The sequence below is a fragment of the Saccopteryx leptura genome, chromosome 6, assembly GCF_036850995.1.
Source record: "Saccopteryx leptura isolate mSacLep1 chromosome 6, mSacLep1_pri_phased_curated, whole genome shotgun sequence".
Lineage (NCBI taxonomy): Eukaryota > Metazoa > Chordata > Mammalia > Chiroptera > Emballonuridae > Saccopteryx > Saccopteryx leptura.
The window spans coordinates 133,277,023-133,296,952 of record NC_089508.1 but is presented as its reverse complement, the minus strand read 5'-3'; the positions used below and the strand labels follow the sequence as shown (position 1 = coordinate 133,296,952).

The following is a 19,930-nucleotide window of genomic DNA, read 5'->3' as shown; positions in this document are numbered from 1 at the left end:
GGATAACTCAAGTGGTCTAAGTGTTGGCCTCAGGTGCTGAGGATATCTCCGTTGACTCAAGCATCAGCACCAGATGTTGGTTGCCAGGTGAATCCTGGCCAGGGTGCATGTAGGAGTCTATCTTCCCTCCTCTCACTTAAAAAAAAAAGTACAAATAGATGAGTGTGATCAGTTACATAACCTTGAATTGAACTGTTGGCACTAGAAATCAGAGCATTTTGTCATATAGCATTAACATATAAAAGTGTGTAGTGTCAAAGGCATTGAAAAGCAACTTTGACAACTGGACAATAGAACACTATTGTCTCTCTCCATTGTCCATTAATACACTGGTAGCAACTTGGAAATGAAAGAAGAAAAAGAGGAGCTGTATTATCTTTTATTTTCTCTGTTTAAAATCAAACAGAACACAAACATCCATTCTGTTATAGACTAACATCTTCAAAGCACAGCATTTGTATAGAGAAGAACTAAGAACAGAAATGTGTTACTCCCAAACATAAGTGTAAGTAAGCGCCTCACACATCTTTCCATTGGTATTCCGGAGGAGTCACTTCATACTCGCTGGCATTAAGCAAAGTTGCCGAATTCTCTGGCAGGTGTTTTAGAAAATCATGAAGATAATTCAGAAATAAAGCAAGGCTCTTCTCATCCAGAGGTGTATAGGGCAACACTGCTCCAATTCACACACATAATCTCAAGTAGATGTGCTACTGAGATTTCATACACTTGGGACATGGGTGCATCTGGGTGACGTGCAGGGATTTTGACATACTGTGGTCTCTCATATTTGTAGAGCAGCGGAGTGCCTAACATTACACTGAAGTAGTTCTTTATTCAGGCCACAACTTCATTAACAGCGTACTCCTTGTTATCTGTTTCCTCAAGATTTCTTGTAATTTGCATAATCCTCCAGAATTGAATCCACATTGTTGGCAAGAAGATAAAGAGCTGTTTCTGCCAGGTGATTAAGTCTCTGTCATCAACAAACCCTGGGTTTAGTTCTTCAGGAATCTTCACTTCAACTCGGTTTCCTCATTTTCACAGCAGAGTCTACTACTCAAGCTCTTTCCTCCAAGGAGGCTGCGGTGTCTTGCCGGGGTCCAGCCCCGGGGGGAATCCAGGGGTCCCACAGGAAGAGACGGCGTCGGCGCAAGTCGAGTGAGAGAGCCGGATTCTTCTCTTTCTCTTTATTCTCTGGTTAGCATTTACTGCCAGGCATCTCTGCCAAATGCTAGTATAGCTCCCTTTTTATACACACACATTGAGTTACAATTACATGGTGTTAATCATTGCTTCTGTTTCACTATGTTTACATGTTTCCAGATAACAGTTAATTTATATCTATAAATTACAAACCAAGTAGCAAATCACTCAAAGTACAAAATAACTTGAATAGCGATAATAACATCTGTAAAAGCTTTTAAAGTATTAGTACTAATAGTTAACTCAACTTTACTGCTGTTGTGAGTCAAGGGGCAGAGAGAGATTAGCAGATGAAATCATTAAGGACTAACAATGGACCACTGCTTGCTCAGGTAAATGGCCTTGAGTTTATGCAGTGTCCTACTTTTTCTAACAAGATTCTAAAAGGCTTGCTCATAAGGAAATTGACATAACATTAAGAGTAGCTTTCACCCAAAGATATACATAGTGCACTTGCAAGATAGCCTAGTAGCAACATAATTTCAGAAGACATTAACTGTTATTACTTCTATGGATTCCCCTACATTCCTCTCATTATCAAAAAAATCTTGGAAAGTATATAAATCTCATGAGAACATCTCACTGAGAAAGCCCAGCAATTGGCTTTAGTCAAAAGACAATTCTCTTAGTAAAACATTCTTTTCTTGCCGACTGCACTCTCATCCTAGGCCACACAATGGGCCATTCTACTATACCTAACCTAAGATACTATTGTCTAGTCAAATATTACTTATTTATTATATTTAAACACTAGTTAAGTTCTGACTCTATTCTTCTCAGAGTGTACCACTATCTGCAGATCAAATAAGCAAGAAGAAAGGAATGTTTCTCTACTCTATCACATGAAAAGGCTAGGGAGGAAAAATGTTGAATTAAGTGAAGGCCGAAAGGTGCTCTGTGCACAGCCACTGCCTCCTACCCATTCACAAGTCACAATCTATTCTTTCTAACATGATTAAGAAGAAATTCTCCTACAAACTTAACCCTTTACGAGGAATATCATAGTCAGCCTCTTATGTTTATGAGCCCAGTTCAAGGGGCTTACAGGCTTTTCTGTGGAACTCACACCCTCTGTCTCATTTCCAAAGAAATTACTACAAATCTACAGGGAAAGCATGGTACTATTATCCCTGTGCCATAAATAATAGCACACACCCAGAAAAGGAGGGATATAAGGCCAGATTAATTCAAAAAGTCAAAGAGGGAAGTATCGTTGTGTCTCTCCTTTGGGTGACTTGTCAACCTGCAGCCATTGGTCTTCTCTGCTGTGACTTTGTCAATCAGCAGTTTTTGATCTTCTTCTGCTGTGACCTTGTCAGCCAGCAGTTGTTGATCGGCTCCCGACAGTGTCTCTCTGAGACAGCCAGCCTTTCCATTTCCAGGTGTTTTGTTTGTTCTTTTCTGTTTTCACTTCAACATTTTTCTGTTGCAGACTAGATGTCTTCTTGCCCAGGGCAGCCTTTTTTTTGTTGCAATAGTGAAGGGGATTGTTTTTTTAATTTCTCTTTCAGACAGTTCATTGTTAGTATATAACAATGCCTCTGATTTCTGAATATTGATTTTATATCCTACTACCTTGCTGAATTTATTTATCAGGTCCAGTAGTTTTTTTTACTGAGAATTTAGCATTTTCTATGTACAGTATCATGTCATCACAAATAATGATAATTTTATTTCTTCTTTTCCAACTTGGGTACCTTTTATCTCTTCTTATTGTCTGATTGTTGTGGCTAGGACTTTCAGAACTATGTTGAATAAGAGTGGTGAATGGGGGCACCCCGCCTTGTTCCTGATCTTAAGGGGATTGCTTTTAATATTTTCCCATTGAGTATGATGTTGGCTGTGGGTTTGTCATAGATGGCCTTTATCACATTGAGGTATGTTCCCTGTATTCCCACTTTGTTAAAAATTTTGATCATGAATGGGTGCTGAATTTTATCAAATGCTTTTTCTGTATCTATTGATATTATCATATGATTTTTCTCCTTCCTTTTGTTATATGATGAATCACATTGAATGATTTGCAAATATTGTACTGGTCTTGCCTCCCCAGAATAAATCCCACCTGATAATGATGTATGATTTTTTTTTTGTATTTTTCTGAAGCTGGAAATGGGGAGAGACAGTCAGACAGACCCCCGCATGTGCCCTGACCGGGATCCACCTGGCACGCCCACCAGGGGGCGACGCTCTGCCCACCAGGGGGCGATGCTCTGCACCTCCGGGGCATCGCTCTGTTGCGACCAGAGCCACCCTAGCACCTGGGGCAGAAGCCAAGGAGCCATCCCCAGCGCCTGGGCCATCTTTGCTCCAATGGAGCCTCGGCTGCGGGAGGGGAAGAGAGAGACAGAGAGGAAGGAGAGGGGGGGGTGGAGAAGCAGATGGGCGCTTCTCCAGTCATCTGGCCCAGAGCTTTTGTTTGTTGGGAGTTTTTTGATAACTATTTCAATATCATTTGTTGTAATGGGACTGTTTAGGTTTTCAGATTCTTCCAGATTGTTTTCTTTTTTTGTATTTTTCTGAAGTGAGAAGTGGGGACAGACAGACTCCTGCATGCGCCTGACCGGGATCCACCCAACATGCCCACCAGGGGGCGATGCTCGGACCCTATGGGGCATTGCTCCGCTGCAATCGGAGCCATTCTAGTGCCTGAGACGAAAGGCCATGGAGCCATCCTCAGCACCAGGACCAACTTTGCTCCAATGGGATCTTGGCTGCAGGAGGGGAAGAGAGAGAAAGGAAAGGGGAAGGGTGGAGAAGCAGATGGGCGCATCTCCTGTGTGCCCTGACCTGGAATCAAATCTAGGACTTCCACATGCCAGGCCGACACTCTACCGCTGAGTCAACTGGCCATGGTACAGATTGATTATTGAAAGATTATATGTTTCAAGGAATCTGTCCATTTCACCTAGGTTCTCTAATTTTTTGGCATACAGTTCTTCATAGTATTTTCTTACAACCCTTTGTATTTCTGCTGTGTCAGTTGTTACTTCTCCACTCTCATTTCTAATTTTATTTATTTGAGTCCTCTCTCTTTATTTTTTGGTGAGTCTGGTTAAAGGTTCATCAATCTTGTTTACCTTTTCAAAGAACCAGCTCTTGGTTTCATTGATCCTCTGTATTGTTTTTTTAGCCTCTGTGTCATTTATTTCCACTCTGATCTTTATTATTTCCTTCCTTTTACTTCCTCTGGGCTTTACGCGCTACTCTTTTTTATGTTCGTTTAGATGCAGGTCAAGTTGTTTATTTGAGCTTTTTCTTGCTTCTTAAGGTATGCTTGTAATGCTATAAACTTCCCTCTCAGGACTGCTTTTGCTGTGCCTCATAAATTTTGAGTTGTTGTATGTTCATTTTTATTTGTTTCAAGGAAATTTTTGATTTCTTCCTTGATCTCTTTGTTAACCCATTTGTTATTTAATAACATGCTATTTAGTCTCCAAGTGTTTGAGTGTTAATCAGTTTTTCTATTATAGTTAATTTCTAATTTTATGCCCTTGTGATCAGAGAAGATGCTTGGTATGATTTCAATCTTCTTAAATTTATTGAGACTCATTTTGTGTCCTAACGTGTGGTCTATCCTAGAGAATGTACCATGAGCACTTGAAAACAGGGTCTATTCTGCTGCTTTTAGGGTGAAAGGTTCTGAAAATATCTATTAAATGCAGTTGATCTAATGTGTCCTTTAAGGCTGCTGTTTCTTTGTTAATTTTCTTTCTTGAGGATCTATCCATTGATGTTAGTGGGGTATTAAAACCCCCTGTTATTATACTATTGCTGTTGATCTTGCCCTTTATGTCAATCAAAATCTGCTTTATATATTTAGGTGCTCCTATATTAGGCGCATAGATATTTATATTGGTTATATCTTCCTGTTGGATTGCTCCCTTTATCAGTATGTAGTGACCTTCTTTATCCCTTACTATAGCCTTTGTTTTAAAGTCTATTTTGTCAGATATAAGTGTTGCTACTCCAGCTTTTATTTCCCTTTCTGTTTGCATGGAATTCTTTTTTTCCATCCCTTCACTCTCAGTCTATGTGTATCTTTTGTTCTGAGATGAGTCTCTTGTAGGCAGCATATGAACGGGTCCTGTTTTCTTATCCATTCAGCTACCCTATGTCTTTTGATTGGAGCATTTGGTCTATTAACATTTACGGTGGTTATTGATATGTAGTTGTTTATTGCCATTTTATTCTTTAAACCCACATTCCTCTTTTTCTATATTTTTTTCTTTCCTTTGCTCTGTTTATAGTAGGCCCTTAATATTTCTTGCAGCATTGGTTTAGTTGTAATGAATTCCTTTAGTTTTTTTGTCTGGGAAGCTTTTTATTTCTCCTTCAATTTTAAACAATAACCTTGCTGGATAAAGAAGTCTTGGTTGTAGGCTCTTGTTTTGCATTACTTTAAATATTTCTTGCCATTCCCTTCTAGTGTTTCTGTTGAAAAGTCAGATATCATCCTTATGGGGGCTCTTCTGTAGGTAATTGACTTCTTTTCTCTTGTAGCTTTTAGTGTTCTTTCTTTATCTCTTAATTTTGTTATTTTAATTATGATGTGTCTTGGTGTAAGCCTCTTTGGGTTTCTTTATAATGGGACTCTGTGCTTTTGAACGTGTGTGATTTTTTACTTCATCAATTTAGGGAAGTTTTCAGCTATGATTTCTTCAATCAGATTCTCTGTCCCTCGTTTTTTCTCTTCTCCTTCAGGAAACCCTATTATGTGAATGTTGTCTCTCTTGTTTTCCTAGAGCTCTCTTAGAGTTTCCTCAGATTTTTTGATCCTCTTTTCTTTTTGCTGCTCTGCTTCCATGCTTTCATTTATCTTGTCCTCTAAATTGCTGATTTGATCCTCTGCTTCATCCAGCCTGCTTTTAATTCCTTCCAGTGTAGTCTTCATTTCTGATACTGTGTTTTTCATTTCTGACTGATTCTTTTTTATGATTTCAATGTCCTTTTTGATGTTTGCTATCTCTTTATTTAAGTCTCATTGTGTCCATTGTTGCTCTAAGATCTTTCTGTTTCTACTCAGTTCTATCAGTTTTTGTTCCATGTTTTTTGAAACTTCTGTTAGGTACATACACAATTAGGATTGTTATATACAGTGTGTCCGTAAAGTCATGTGCACTTTTGACCGGTCACAGGAAAGCAACAAAAGATGATAGAAATGTGAAATCTGCACCAAATAAAAGAAAAACTCTCCCAGTTTCATACCTATTCAGTGCAGTTTGATGTGGGCTCACACACAGATTTTTTAGGGCTCCTTAGGTAGCTATCCCGTATAGCCTCTACAGACTCGTCACTGACTTATGGCCTACCAGAACGGAGTTTCTCCACCAAACTGCTGGTTTCCTTCAACTGCTTATCCCACCGATTAATTTTATTCCTATGTGGTGGCGCTTCGTTATAAACGCGCCAATATTCACGTTGCACTTTGGTCACGAATTCAAATTTAGCAAGCCACAGAACACATTGAACTTTCCTCTGTACCGTCCACATCTCGACTGGCATGGCCGTGGGCTTCTCCGCTGTATACACGGTGTTATGTCATCATTTGCGCATGCGCACATGCTGCCACATCATCCTGCAGAAACTGGGAGGCTTTTCCTTTTATTTGGTGCAGATTTCACATTTCTATAGTCTTTTGTTGCTTTCCTGTGACCAGCCAAAAGTGCACCATGATTTTACGGGCACACTGTATTCTTGTAATGTCCCTCTTATACCTTGTAGTAGTTCTCATTCTGAAGCCTATTTTGTCTGTTATTAATATAGCCACTCCAACTTTCTTTTTGTTTGTTTTTTTCCCTTCCCAATTCCCATTTATATCAATATATTGATTTTAGGGAGAGAGGAAGGGAGACAGAGAAAGAGACACATCAATTTGTTGTTCCACTTATGCATTCACCAGTTGATTCTTATATGTGCCCTGACTGGGGATCAAACCTGCAACCTTGGTGTATCAGGACAATGCTCTAACCAACTGAGCAATGTGGCAAGGGTCTTTTGTTTCATGTTTTAATGGTATATAATTTCCCATAATTTTACTTTTTTGAAATCAATATAATTTTTAAAGAGAGGTTTTAGATTTACAGAAAATCTGAGCAGGACTTGCAGTGTTTTCCTGGTTACTTCTTTCCCCTTCACACACACACACACACACACACACACACACACACACACACACACACACAAACAAACAATTTCTCCTATTAACATCTAGTATTAGTGAGATAAAATTTGTTGCAATTCATGAACAAATATTGGTATATTATTATCAACTAATGTCCCCAGTTTACAATGGGGTTCATTCTTTGTCTTGGACAGTTCTATGGGTTTTGACAAATATAACATTTAGCCGCCATTACTTTACCATACTCAATAGTTTCACAGCCTTAAAAATGCCCTGCACTCCATGTATTTATTATTTCTCCTCACTCCTTGAACTCTTGGCCACCAATGATCTTTTTACTATTTCCATGGTTTAGGCCTTCCCAAAATGTCATGTGGTTGGCATCATACATTATTTAGCCTTTCAGATTGGCTTTTTTCACTTAGCAATAAATATGTTAGATTCTGCCATGTATTTTTTTCTTTTTCGAATACAAATAAAAGTTTATTGTAGAAAATTAAAGTCTTCACATTTCACAATTCACTGGTAGGCTAAAGAAAGAATAGGTAATTTTTGAAAACCTACACAAAAATTCTTTCACTTTCTCCCACCAACAACTATTAAAATGGCCTGATCAAATGTTATGAAAACAAATGCTATGAATAACATCAAGTCCTCTAAAGACAACTTTCCCAATTGTTATTTCTTGGCATAGGTGATCTTCATGGAATGACATGATGTGATCTTAAATTCTTGTAAAGCTCCCTGGCAGCTCCAACCTGTCCATTTTCAAATTCAACAAGTGCAATGTCATGCCTCCCAGGTACCAAACATACTTCCTTGAAAACAGGGAACTGATTAAATAGAATGGAAAACATCATCTTATTAATCTATTCTGGTAAATTATTATAGAATAAAATATAGTTTGGAGGATAATCAGGAACCTGAGGATTTGATGTTGCATTTCCTTGGGTATTAGCTGTATTGGATGCTCCCTGATCAGGCTTTTTATCAACAGTCATTGCTGTCTGTTCCATAGTTTGGGCTTTTTTCTTCTCTTTGTCAGCAAAGGTGCCACACATTTTAGATATTATATTTGAATCTGTTTTTGCATACTGGATTCACACTGGTTTATCATAAAATGGAAATACTTCCCTGACCTATGGTGGCACAGTGGATAAAGTGTCAACTTGGAATGCTGAGTTGCTGGTTTGGAACTCAGGGCTTGCCCGGTCAAGGCACATATGAGAAGCAACTACTATGAGTTGATGCTTCTTGTCCCCCCCCCCCCCCGCCTTTCTTTATATATTGTCTCTCTAAAATCAATAAATAAAATATTTTAAAAAATAAAATGGAAATCCTTGTAACCATCTCAAAGCATTCATAGATGAATCCAGTTCATTAAATAGAGCAAAGGCTTGCCCCCTCATTTTCATGGTCTTTAAAGTCACAATATAGACTACATGGCAAAACAGGGCATCTTTTCATATGTTTACCTGCCTTTTGTATATCTTTGATGAAGTGTCTGTTCAGATACTTTGCCCATTTTTAAATTGAGTTGTTTGTTATATTACACTAGGGAACAAAATTTTTGTTGCATCCACAAAAACACTTGTTCTTACCTAATCAAGTGTGCTGATCTCAAATCTGACATTAGGTTTTCTCTATAAGCTACATTTTTTCTTTTTGCAATTCAAGATTTTAGGTTTTCATATTATTGTAAAATTTTCAACATTTAGTTTAATATAATGAAGTAGAATGTCTTCTTGGGCATCATCTTTGTGAAAATATAATAATTTATATAATGCAGTAAATACACTAATACACTAACAGATATGATTGCATCAATCGCTTCTTGGCCTTTTGGCTAAGATCAAGTGCAGATATGATTGCATCAGAATTTGTCTACAAGTTCAAAATAGAACATATTAAAACACTTAATTGAATCATAAAATTTGTGCAAAAATTTAAATTCTGTTCAGGCAAAAATTTGCGTTTGTAGCTCTTGTGTTTGTGTACTTGTTGAGGACAATCTTGTTTGATGCTCCAGCAGTAGTCTGATTATCACTGACAGCTCCAAGATTTTTGGGAAACTTATCAAGGTGACTATTAATGCTCATGTTACATCCAATGTCGTGGAAAGCCAACAGCATCCTTTGAACCAGAAGTTCATAGTTTTCTGCTTTTTTGTTGTCAAGGAAGTTCTTTGTACCTGCCACAAAAGACTGCCATGCTGTTTTCTCCTCCTTATTCATCTTCCTGGTTAATTCTTTGTCATGTATGAGGGTTCAAATTTGAGGTCCATTGAATACACCTGCTTTTATCTTCTCAAAAGACAAGGCAGGAAAAGCAGAAATAATATGTTGAAAGCATTCACTTTCTCTATTCAAAGCCTGAACAAACTGCTTCATTAAGCCAAGTTTGATGAGAAGTGGGTAAAGATGATCCTGTCTCGATTAACTACAGGTTCATTCACAATATTTTGCATCCCTACTTCCAGAGCTTCATGTTTCGGCCACTCCTTCTGTGTCCAGTGTTTCTCCTGAGCTCAGCTGTCACAAAAACACAGAAAGCAAGGATACTTCATGAAACCTCTCTGTTGTCCTAGCAGGAAAGTTACCATTTTAAGATCTACACAAATGATCCAGTTATGCTCCTCATACTTCACAAAGTCGAGGACAATTTTTATGTCATTATAATCTTTTTGCAGAAGAGTTGAATAACCAATTGGAACTGCTGCATAAACATTACCAAACATTACTGCTTGGCATCAGAAGACCCTTCAGATTCTACAATCATTTCCTCATGCATCTTATCAAAATACACTCAATCACCATGTTCACTTTCTTCATCCTTAGAAGAAATAAAACCATTGAAAACTGGAACCGGGAGTGTCTCAGAGTGTGGGATAGGTAGTATTGCTGAAGGAATATTAGGATATGTGATCATATGCTGTTTTTTCTTGCTGATGCCCTTTGTATGGATCAGACAGAAATAACAGTCACTGCTGTGGTCCTTAGGTTCACACTAAACCATGGGAATACCAAAAGGCATTCTTTTGCGTTTTCCTTTTGTCCAGTCATGAAGCATTTATGACTCACAATATGAGGAGCCCAATTCTTGTCTTGATTGCCAAGGGGAACGTGAAAATAGGCAATATATGCACATGTCACAAATGATGAAATATTGTGACTTTGATGTTGAAGTGTGTAAAAGCCACATATATAACAGAAGGTGTCAGGCCTATTCTTATATTTACACCTACTTGAAGAAGCCATGATCCAATCTTAAAACAAAATAAGAGGGTGTTTTTATCAGGTAATAATTTTTTACATTTAGAAACAACTACAATTATGTAAAAGTGATGTTTGTTAACATTAATTGCCTTGTGGTTATGTTCAATCCAAGAGTTGTTGCCCTTTAACTCCAATTTAAAAACTAATGCATGCCATTAACTGGAACAAAAAGAAATGAAAAGCTCATAAAAACTAGAGCATGCACCAAAAAAAACCAGATTTCAGATTTGAAATCAGTGATGCAGAAATATATAGAAAAAGTTCTAAAACCTCATGCAACATAAAATGAAAAAAAAAATTATTCTGCAGTGTTATTGTTGCACTTTAAGACTTTTTTGTATATTTTAGATAATAGTCTTTTATCAGACATGTAATTTGCTTCTTCATCCAATTTAACAATCTCTATCTTTTAATTTGTGTTTTAAAATAATTTATATTTAATATAATTATGATATAGTTGGTTTAAAATCTACTATTTTTTTAAGTTGATCCTATTTGTTCCATCTGTTCTTTGTTCCTTTTTTTTTCCTTTTTCTGCCTGCTTTGGGATTGGCAGTTTTTATTACTCCATTTTTTATATTTATTTTTGGCTTATTATTTATATCTGTTTTTTACTTATTTTTATTTTTTTCTTCTTTTTCAAGTGAGAGAAGAGGAAATAGAGAAACAGACTCCCACATGCACCCCTACCGAGATGCACCTGGCAGCCCCTGTCTGGGGCTGATGCTCTGTCCATCTGGGGCCATACTCACGACCAAGCTATTTTAGCACCTGAAATGGAGGCTCCATGGAGCTATCCTCAGTGTCTGGGATCAATGAACTCGAACCTTTCAAACCATGGCTGTGGGAGGGGAAGAGATAGAAAAGAAAAGAGAGAGACAGAGAGGAGGGGGGAGTTGTGGAGAAGCAGATGATCACTTCTCCGTTGTGCCCTGACCAGTAATTGAACCTGGGACATACACATGCTGAGTTGATACTCTACCACTTAGCAGGCCAGCCAGGGCCTATTTGTACCTCTTTTTAAACAAATTTTAGTGGTTGTCCTACAGGTTTCAGTATACTCCTTTAATTAATCACAATCACTCTTCAAATAAAACTATAGTACTACTTTATATAGTTTAAGAACCTTATAATAATACTCCTGGTTTTATTTCTTTCTGTAGGACCAAGTTTTTATAGGGCAGATCTGTGTCTGATGAAAGATCAGCTTTTATGTATCTGAAAATATATTTCAGACTTTTGGTTTCCAGTCCAGCATGTAATGAGCTTAGAAGTTGTCATTTCATCCTAACAACAAGTAAAAAAATATGAACAAACAGAAAAATCAACAACTCCTTTTTAGATTCATCAGAAAAATGAGAAAACAGGGCAAAACTCTTCCCCACGAATTGAAGAGACAGGTAGATAGAATTACAACTTACTGGAGTAGAAACACACCTATGAAAATGAGTATTTGGATTTAAAAATTTGAACTGCAATTATCAAATTGCTAGAGACTCAGTGTGGAAAAGCTTGAGAGATAAAAACCCCAGGAGATCCCAGTTTTCAGAAGGCTCTGGTCCTGGCTGGTTGACTTATTAGTAGAGCATCAGCCCAGCATGTAGAAGTTCCAGGTTCGATTTGTCAGGGCACACAGGAAAAGCAACCATCTGCTTCTCCACCCCTCCTCCTTCCTCTCCTCTCGCTTTTTCTCTTCCCCTCCCACAACCATGACTTGAAAGGTTAAGCAAGTTGGCCCCAAGCACCGAGGATGGCTCCATGGCCTCACCTAAGGCACTAAAATAGCTTGGTTGCCAAGCAACAAAGCAATATCCCCAGATAGGCAGAGCATCACCCAGTAGGGGGCTTGCCAGATGGATCCAAGTCAGGGCACATGCAGAAGTCTGTCTCTTTGTCTCCTCACCTCTCACTTAATAAAAATAAAAAAAAGAAGGCTCCCACACTTTCATGAGTTTTACCTTCAGGAATTCTACCAATTTCCACAGTGAGGATCACAGAGAAATCCTATAGTATCCAGCAGGAATAGAGAAAAATAAACCATTTTCAATTAGGCCAGAGAATTCTGTTCTTAACAAGGCCTTCCCTTAGGAGAAACTATTTTATCAGAGCATAGCATGCTGAGGTTATAATAAAAAACTAAGGGAAATACCCAACTCCAGCACCCTCTAGTCAGCCTCTTCCACTTCTGGGGAAAAAAAAACTGAGAAGCTTGGTGAAGTTGATAATCCATGGGCACAGACTCACCAAAAGAGTTGACATCAATCATGAGACTATAAAATGCTTCCATTCTCTTCACACCATACTAATTAATACATTACTAAATACCTACTCACCAGAGCTCCTTTTACTTAATACATTATGTCATTCTTTCAACAGGCATACTAAAGTAAAAAACCCACAATTTGAATAGACACAAAAAGCATCAAAATTAGACTCCAGATATGACAAGGATGTTGGAATTATCAAACCATAAATTTGAAACAACTATAATAGCCCAGCAGTGCTGGTGCTCAAGTGCCTGAGGAGGTGGCGGCAGCATGGGGGCTGGCAGAAAGACCACACCTCTGGAATAGAGAGGCCACACACACTGGCCAAGAGTAGATAAAAGCCAGGCTAGGAGCGCAGCTGATATTTACAATGGCACCTGGGCTTAGCAGAGGCAGTCACAAATTCTGGATTGCCTATAGCTCCAAGAAGGTTGCTAAGGGCCAGTTATAAGCAGTGACCCTCACTAGTCTGTGCCAGGTTTTGGCCAGGGAGGTCCAGGGCTGGTACATCCAGCAGCCAAATACAGAGAGCATCAGCTCAGGACCTTATGACCTTAGTTAGAGTGGTATCTTAAGGAAAGTGTCCTCACAACTGACCCAGCTAAGGCATAGAAAACGCTGACACAAATGGTAAAAAGAGCAGTAACGCAGACAAGTAGCCCACAACGGATTACAAACAACAACTGAGGCCAACCCAAGGAGATCTAGAACAACACTACTGAAAGCTGGAGGCAGACAATGCCAACCCTACACTCCACTAGCTACACAAACAACACATCCAAAGAAGCAGTCTATACAGAGAGAAATGCAATTTAAATGAATCAACAAGAGAAATCCCCAGAAAAAGAACTGAGTGAGATGGAAGTAACCAAATTACTGGATGCAGAGTTTAGAATAATGATTGCTAGGATGCTCAAAGATCTTAGAGCAACAATGGACACAATGAGCACTTAAATAAAGAGATAGCAAACATCAAAAAGGACACTGAAATCATAAAAAAGAATCTGAAATGAAAAACACAGTATCAGAAATGAAGACTACACTGGAAGGAATTAAAAGCAGGCTGGATGAAGCAGAGGATCAAATCAGCAATTTAGAGGACAAGATAACTGAAGGCACAGAAGCAGAGCAGCAAAAAGAAAAGAGGATCAAAAAATCTGAGGAAACTCTAAGAGAGCTCTGTGACAACATGAAGAGAAATAACATCCGCATTATAGGGGTTCCAGAAGGAGAAGAGAAAGAACAAAGGATAGAGAATCTGAATGAAGAAATCATAGCTGAAAACTTCCCTAAATTGATGAAGTTAAATAGTCACACAGGTTCAGGAAGCACAGAGATTCCCATTAAAGAGAAACCCAAAGAAGCCTACTCTAAGACACATCATAATTAAAATAACAAAATTAAGAGATAAAGAAAGAACACTAAAAGCTACAAGAGAAAAGAAGTCAATTACCTACAGAAGAGCCCCCATAAGGATGATATCTGACTTTTCAACAGAAACACTAGAAGGGAATGGCAAGAAATATTTAAAGTAATGCAAAACAAGAGCCTACAACCAAGACTTCTTTATCCAGCAAGGTTATTGTTTAAAATTGAAGGAGAAATAAAAAGCTTCCCAGACAAAAAAACTAAAGGAATTCATTACAACTAAACCAATGCTGCAAGAAATATTAAGGGCCTACTATAAACAGAGCAAAGGAAAGAAAAAAATATAGAAAAAGAGGAATGTGGGTTTAAAGAATAAAATGGCAATAAACAACTACATATCAATAACCACCGTAAATGTTAATAGACCAAATGCTCCAATCAAAAGACATAGGGTAGCTGAATGGATAAGAAAACAGGACCCGTTCATATGCTGCCTACAAGAGACTCATCTCAGAACAAAAGATACACATAGACTGAGAGTGAAGGGATGGAAAAAAAGAATTCCATGCAAACAGAAAGGGAAATAAAAGCTGGAGTAGCAACACTTATATCTGACAAAATAGACTTTAAAACAAAGGCTATAGTAAGGGATAAAGAAGGTCACTACATACTGATAAAGGGAGCAATCCAACAGGAAGATATAACCAATATAAATATCTATGCGCCTAATATAGGAGCACCTAAATATATAAAGCAGATTTTGATTGACATAAAGGGCAAGATCAACAGCAATAGTATAATAACAGGGGGTTTTAATACCCCACTAACATCAATGGATAGATCCTCAAGAAAGAAAATTAACAAAGAAACAGCAGCCTTAAAGGACACATTAGATCAACTGCATTTAATAGATATTTTCAGAACCTTTCACCCTAAAAGCAGCAGAATAGACCCTGTTTTCAAGTGCTCATGGTACATTCTCTAGGATAGACCACACGTTAGGACACAAAATGAGTCTCAATAAATTTAAGAAGATTGAAATCATACCAAGCATCTTCTCTGATCACAAGGGCATAAAATTAGAAATTAACTATAATAGAAAAACTGATTAACACTCAAACACTTGGAGACTAAATAGCATGTTATTAAATAACAAATGGGTTAACAAAGAGATCAAGGAAGAAATCAAAAATTTCCTTGAAACAAATAAAAATGAACATACAACAACTCAAAATTTATGAGGCACAGCAAAAGCAGTCCTGAGAGGGAAGTTTATAGCATTACAGGTATACTTTAAGAAGCAAGAAAAAGCTCAAATAAACAGCATGTAAAGCCCAGAGGAAGTAGAAGGAAAAAAATAATAATAAAGATCAGAGTGGAAATAAATGACATAGAGGCTGAAAAAACAATACAGAGGATCAATAAAACCAGGAGCCGGTACTTTGAAAACGTAAAAAAGATTGATGAACCTTTAACCAGATTCACCAAGAAAAAAATAAATAAATAAAATTAGAAATGAAAGTGGAGAAGTAACAATTGACACAGCAGAAATACAAAGATTGTTAGAAAATACTATGAAGAACTGTATAAAAATAATTAGACAATCTAGGTGAAAAGGACAAATTCCTTGAAACATATAATCTTTCAAAAATCAATCTGTAGGCCCTGGCCGGTTGGCTCAGTGGTAGAGTGTCGGCCTGGCGTGCAGAAGTCCCGGGTTCGATTCCCGGCCAGGGCACACAGGAGAAGCGCCCATCTGCTTCTCCACCCCTCCCCCTCTCCTTCCTCTCTGTCTCTCTCTTCTCCTCCCGCAGCCGAGGCTCCATTGGAGCAAAGATGGCCCGGGCACTGGGGATGGCTCCTTGGCCTCTGCCCCAGGCGCTAGAGTGTCTCTGATCGCAACAGAGCGATGCCCCGGAGGGGCAGAGCATCGCCCCCTGGTGGGCAGAGCGTCGCCCCCTGGTGGGCGTGCCGGGTGGATCTCGGATGGGCGCGTGCGAGAGTCTGTCTGACTGTCTCTCCCCATTTCCAGCTTCAGAAAAATACAAAAAAAAAAAAAAAATCAATCTGTAAGAACCAGAAAACCTAAATAGACCAATTTCACCAAATGAGATTGAAACAGTTATCAAAAAACTCCCAACAAACAAAAGTCCTGGGCCAGATGGCTTCTCAGGCAAATTTTACCAAATAGTCAAAGAATAACTAACTCCTATCCTTCTCAAGCTATTTCAAACAATTCAAGAGGAGGGAAGACTTCCAAGCTTCTTTTATGAGGCGAGCATAATCCTCATTCCAAAACCAGGCAAAGATAGTACAAAGAAAGAAAACTATAGACCAACATCCCTGATGAATTTAGAAGCTAAAATTCTCAACAAAATATTAGCAAACTAAATACAGCAATACATGAAGAAAATCATACATCATGATCAAGTGGGATTTATTCTGGGGAGGCAAGGCTGGTACAATACTTGCAAATCAATCAATGTGACTTATCACATAAACAAAAGTCAAAAAATAACATGATAATATCAATACACACAGAAAAAGCATTTGATAAAATCCAGCACCCATTTATGATCAAAACTCTCAACAAAGTGGGAATACAGGGAACATACCTCAACATGATAAAGGCCATCTATGACAAATCCACAGCCAACATCGTACTCAATGGGCAAAAATTAAAAGCAATCCCCTTAAGATCAGGAACAAGGCAGGGATGCCCCCTTTCTTCCTTATTCAACATAGTGCTGGAAGTCCTAGCCACAGCAATCAGACTAGAAGAAGAGATAAAGGCATCCAAATTGGAAAAGAAGAAGTAAAACTATCATTATTTGCTGATTGATATGATACTGTACATAGAAAACCCTAAAGTGTCAGTCTAGAAACTACTGGACCTGATAAATGAATTCAGCAAGGTGGCAGGATATAAAATTAATATTGAGAACTCAGGGGTATTTTTATACACCAACAAACTGTCTGAAGTAGAAATTAAGAAAACAATCCCCTTCATTATTGCAACAAACAAAAAAAAAGTACCTAGGAGTAAATTTAACCAAGGAGGTTAAAGACTTGTACTTGGAAAATTATAAATCAAGGAAAATACAAACAAGTAGAAGCATATACCGTGTTCATGGAAAGGAAGAATAAACATCATTAAAATATCTATACCAATCACTAATCATTAGAGAAATGCAAATTAAAACCACAGTGAGATATCACCTCACACCAGTCAGAATGGCACTCATCAACAAAACAACACAGAATAAGTGCTGGCGAGGATGTGAAGAAAAGGGAACCCTCCTGCACTGCTTGTGGGAATGCAGACTGGTGCAGACACTGTGGAAAACAGTATGGAGATTCCTCAAAAAATTAAAAATCAAACTGCCTTTTGACCCTGCCACCCCACTTTTAGGAATATATCCCAAGAACACCATATCACTGTTCCAAAAGGAGAAATGCACCCCCATGTTTATGGCAGCATTGTTCACAATAGTGAAGATCTAGAAACAGCCCAAGTGTCCGTCAGTGGACGAGTGCATTAAAAAGCCCTGGTACATATACACAATGGAATACTATGGGGCCATGAAAGAAAAGGAAATCTTACCTTTTGTCACAACATGGATGGACCTGGACACTATTACACTAAGTGAAATAAGCCAGGCAGAAAAAGAAAAATATTATATGACCCCACTCATATGAGGAATATAATGAACATTGTCAACTAATGAATGGAATAGAGAAAGATAAAGAAGTTCAAAGGGACCAGAGGGAAAGGGGAAGAGAAGATGGGATCAGAGAGGGGAAAGGGATTAGTGAAATTATGTATACATAACACAGAGACAAAGAGAGCAGGACAGCAAATCCTGGAGGGAAGTGGGGAGGGGTGCGGGGGGGGGAGGGGGGAAGGGGGTATCAAGGGGAACACGGGGTTTTGGGGAGAGGGAGATATATTCGATGGGACACTTGAATCTATGTAAACACAATAAATTAAAATAAAAAATTTAATAAAATTTAAAAAAAAGAAACTTTGCTGGCCACAAGGGAGTGGCAAGAAATATTCAAAGTAATGAAATGACCTATAACCAAGATTATTCTACCCAGCAAAGCCATCATTTTAAATTGTAGAACAGATAAAAAGCTTCCCAGAGAAGAAAAAGATAAAGAAGTTCATCCCCACAAAACCAGTATTATAAAAAACATTAAAGGGTCTTCTTTAAGAAGATTTTTTTTTAAAGATAAAAATTATGACTAATAAATGGCCATAAAAAAAGAACAAAATCTTTTCATTTGTGACAGCATGGATGGACATAGAGGGTATTATGGTAAGTGAAATAAGTCAGGTAAAGAAAGATAAGTACCATATAATTTCACTTTAAGTGAAATCTAAAGAACAGTATAAATGAATAAACAAAACAAAAACAGACTTACAGACAACAAACTGATGGTTGGCAGAGGAGAGGGTGTTTGGGAGACTGGGTAAAAAATGTGAAGGGATTGAAAAGTACAGATTAAGCCTGACCTGCAATGGATAAAGCATCAACTTGGAATGCTGAGTTTGCCGGTTTGAAACCCTAGGCTTGCCTGGTCATGGCACATATGAGAAGCAACTACAGGGGATCCTTGGGTTATGACAGTTTCAACTGTCATACAATGTTTTGAGTTTATGATGCTCACTCCCATAAAAACTTTTAAAAATTGAGACGTGAGTGTTTCCGCTTACGCTATTAGCATCATACTTTCGGACTACGTGGGCAAACTAGTTTGGTTGCACATGATGGAAGAACACGCAGTAATGCAGCACATGAATGAGGGAGTTGGTGTCCCGCAGTATGCTTACCTACGCCATTTTGGACTGTTCAAAACACAAGTGTTCTGTTTATGTTTCTTTGGTGACTTTTTGGTCTTATCATGGCTCCTAAGAGAAAGTCAATTTTCAGATAGTCATGCTTCAAAGAAGAGGAAAGCTATCACAATAGATGTCACAGAAGCTTCTATCACATGGAGAGGAGCTGCCTGCTGAGGACCTCATTCAGCTAGAGAGCAGCTGATTGAAGAGGAAGAGATAGAAACCCCAGAACCAAAGAGATTTACTACCAATGGTCCGGCAGAAGGTTTTTCTATGGTAGAGGGTGGGTTGGCAAAATTTCAGGCTGAGGACCTCAGCAATAACAGAGTAAGTTCTACAGAGTTGGATGCTTTGCAATACTATGGGCAGATTTTGGAAGAGAATAAGTCATCAACCTTCCAGACTAGCCTGGAACAATTCTTTAAGAAGGTAGAGAGGCCAGCAAGAGATCCTGTACCCTCTACCATCAGCTGTTTCTCGAGCTGAAACACCTGTAGTGCAGGTAGAATCATCTCCAGAATCTCCTGCATGTTCCTTAAGCAATCCTGATTCACCTGACCCAGTATCTCCAGCACCTTCTGCAGGTTCTCCTGCCTCTCCAGCTTCCCTCTCCTGATAGGTCACTCTCTCCCACCTTGCAATGCCCCTTCCAGTGTGCAAGCCAACCACAGGAATAAAGATAAGACATTTTTTTTACACTCACTTTTTATCATTTTTTTCTGTTACTACAGTACACTGTACATACAGTACAGTATATTTATGACCTTTTTCTTTTTCTGTGGCTTAATTGTGCTTTTATGTTCCAGATTATGATTTTACAACTGTGTTAGGATAGGTAAGTGAT

General features: G+C 38.4%; 2 pseudogenes; both read right to left on the bottom strand.

The window, feature by feature from the left end:
* Positions 1–518: 518 nt before the first annotated feature.
* LOC136376400 (mortality factor 4-like protein 1) lies at positions 519–4,581 on the bottom strand (annotated as a pseudogene).
* A 3,427-nt stretch (positions 4,582–8,008) lies between these two features.
* On the bottom strand, positions 8,009–19,616 carry LOC136377177 (U2 small nuclear ribonucleoprotein B'' pseudogene; annotated as a pseudogene).
* Positions 19,617–19,930: the final 314 nt, after the last annotated feature.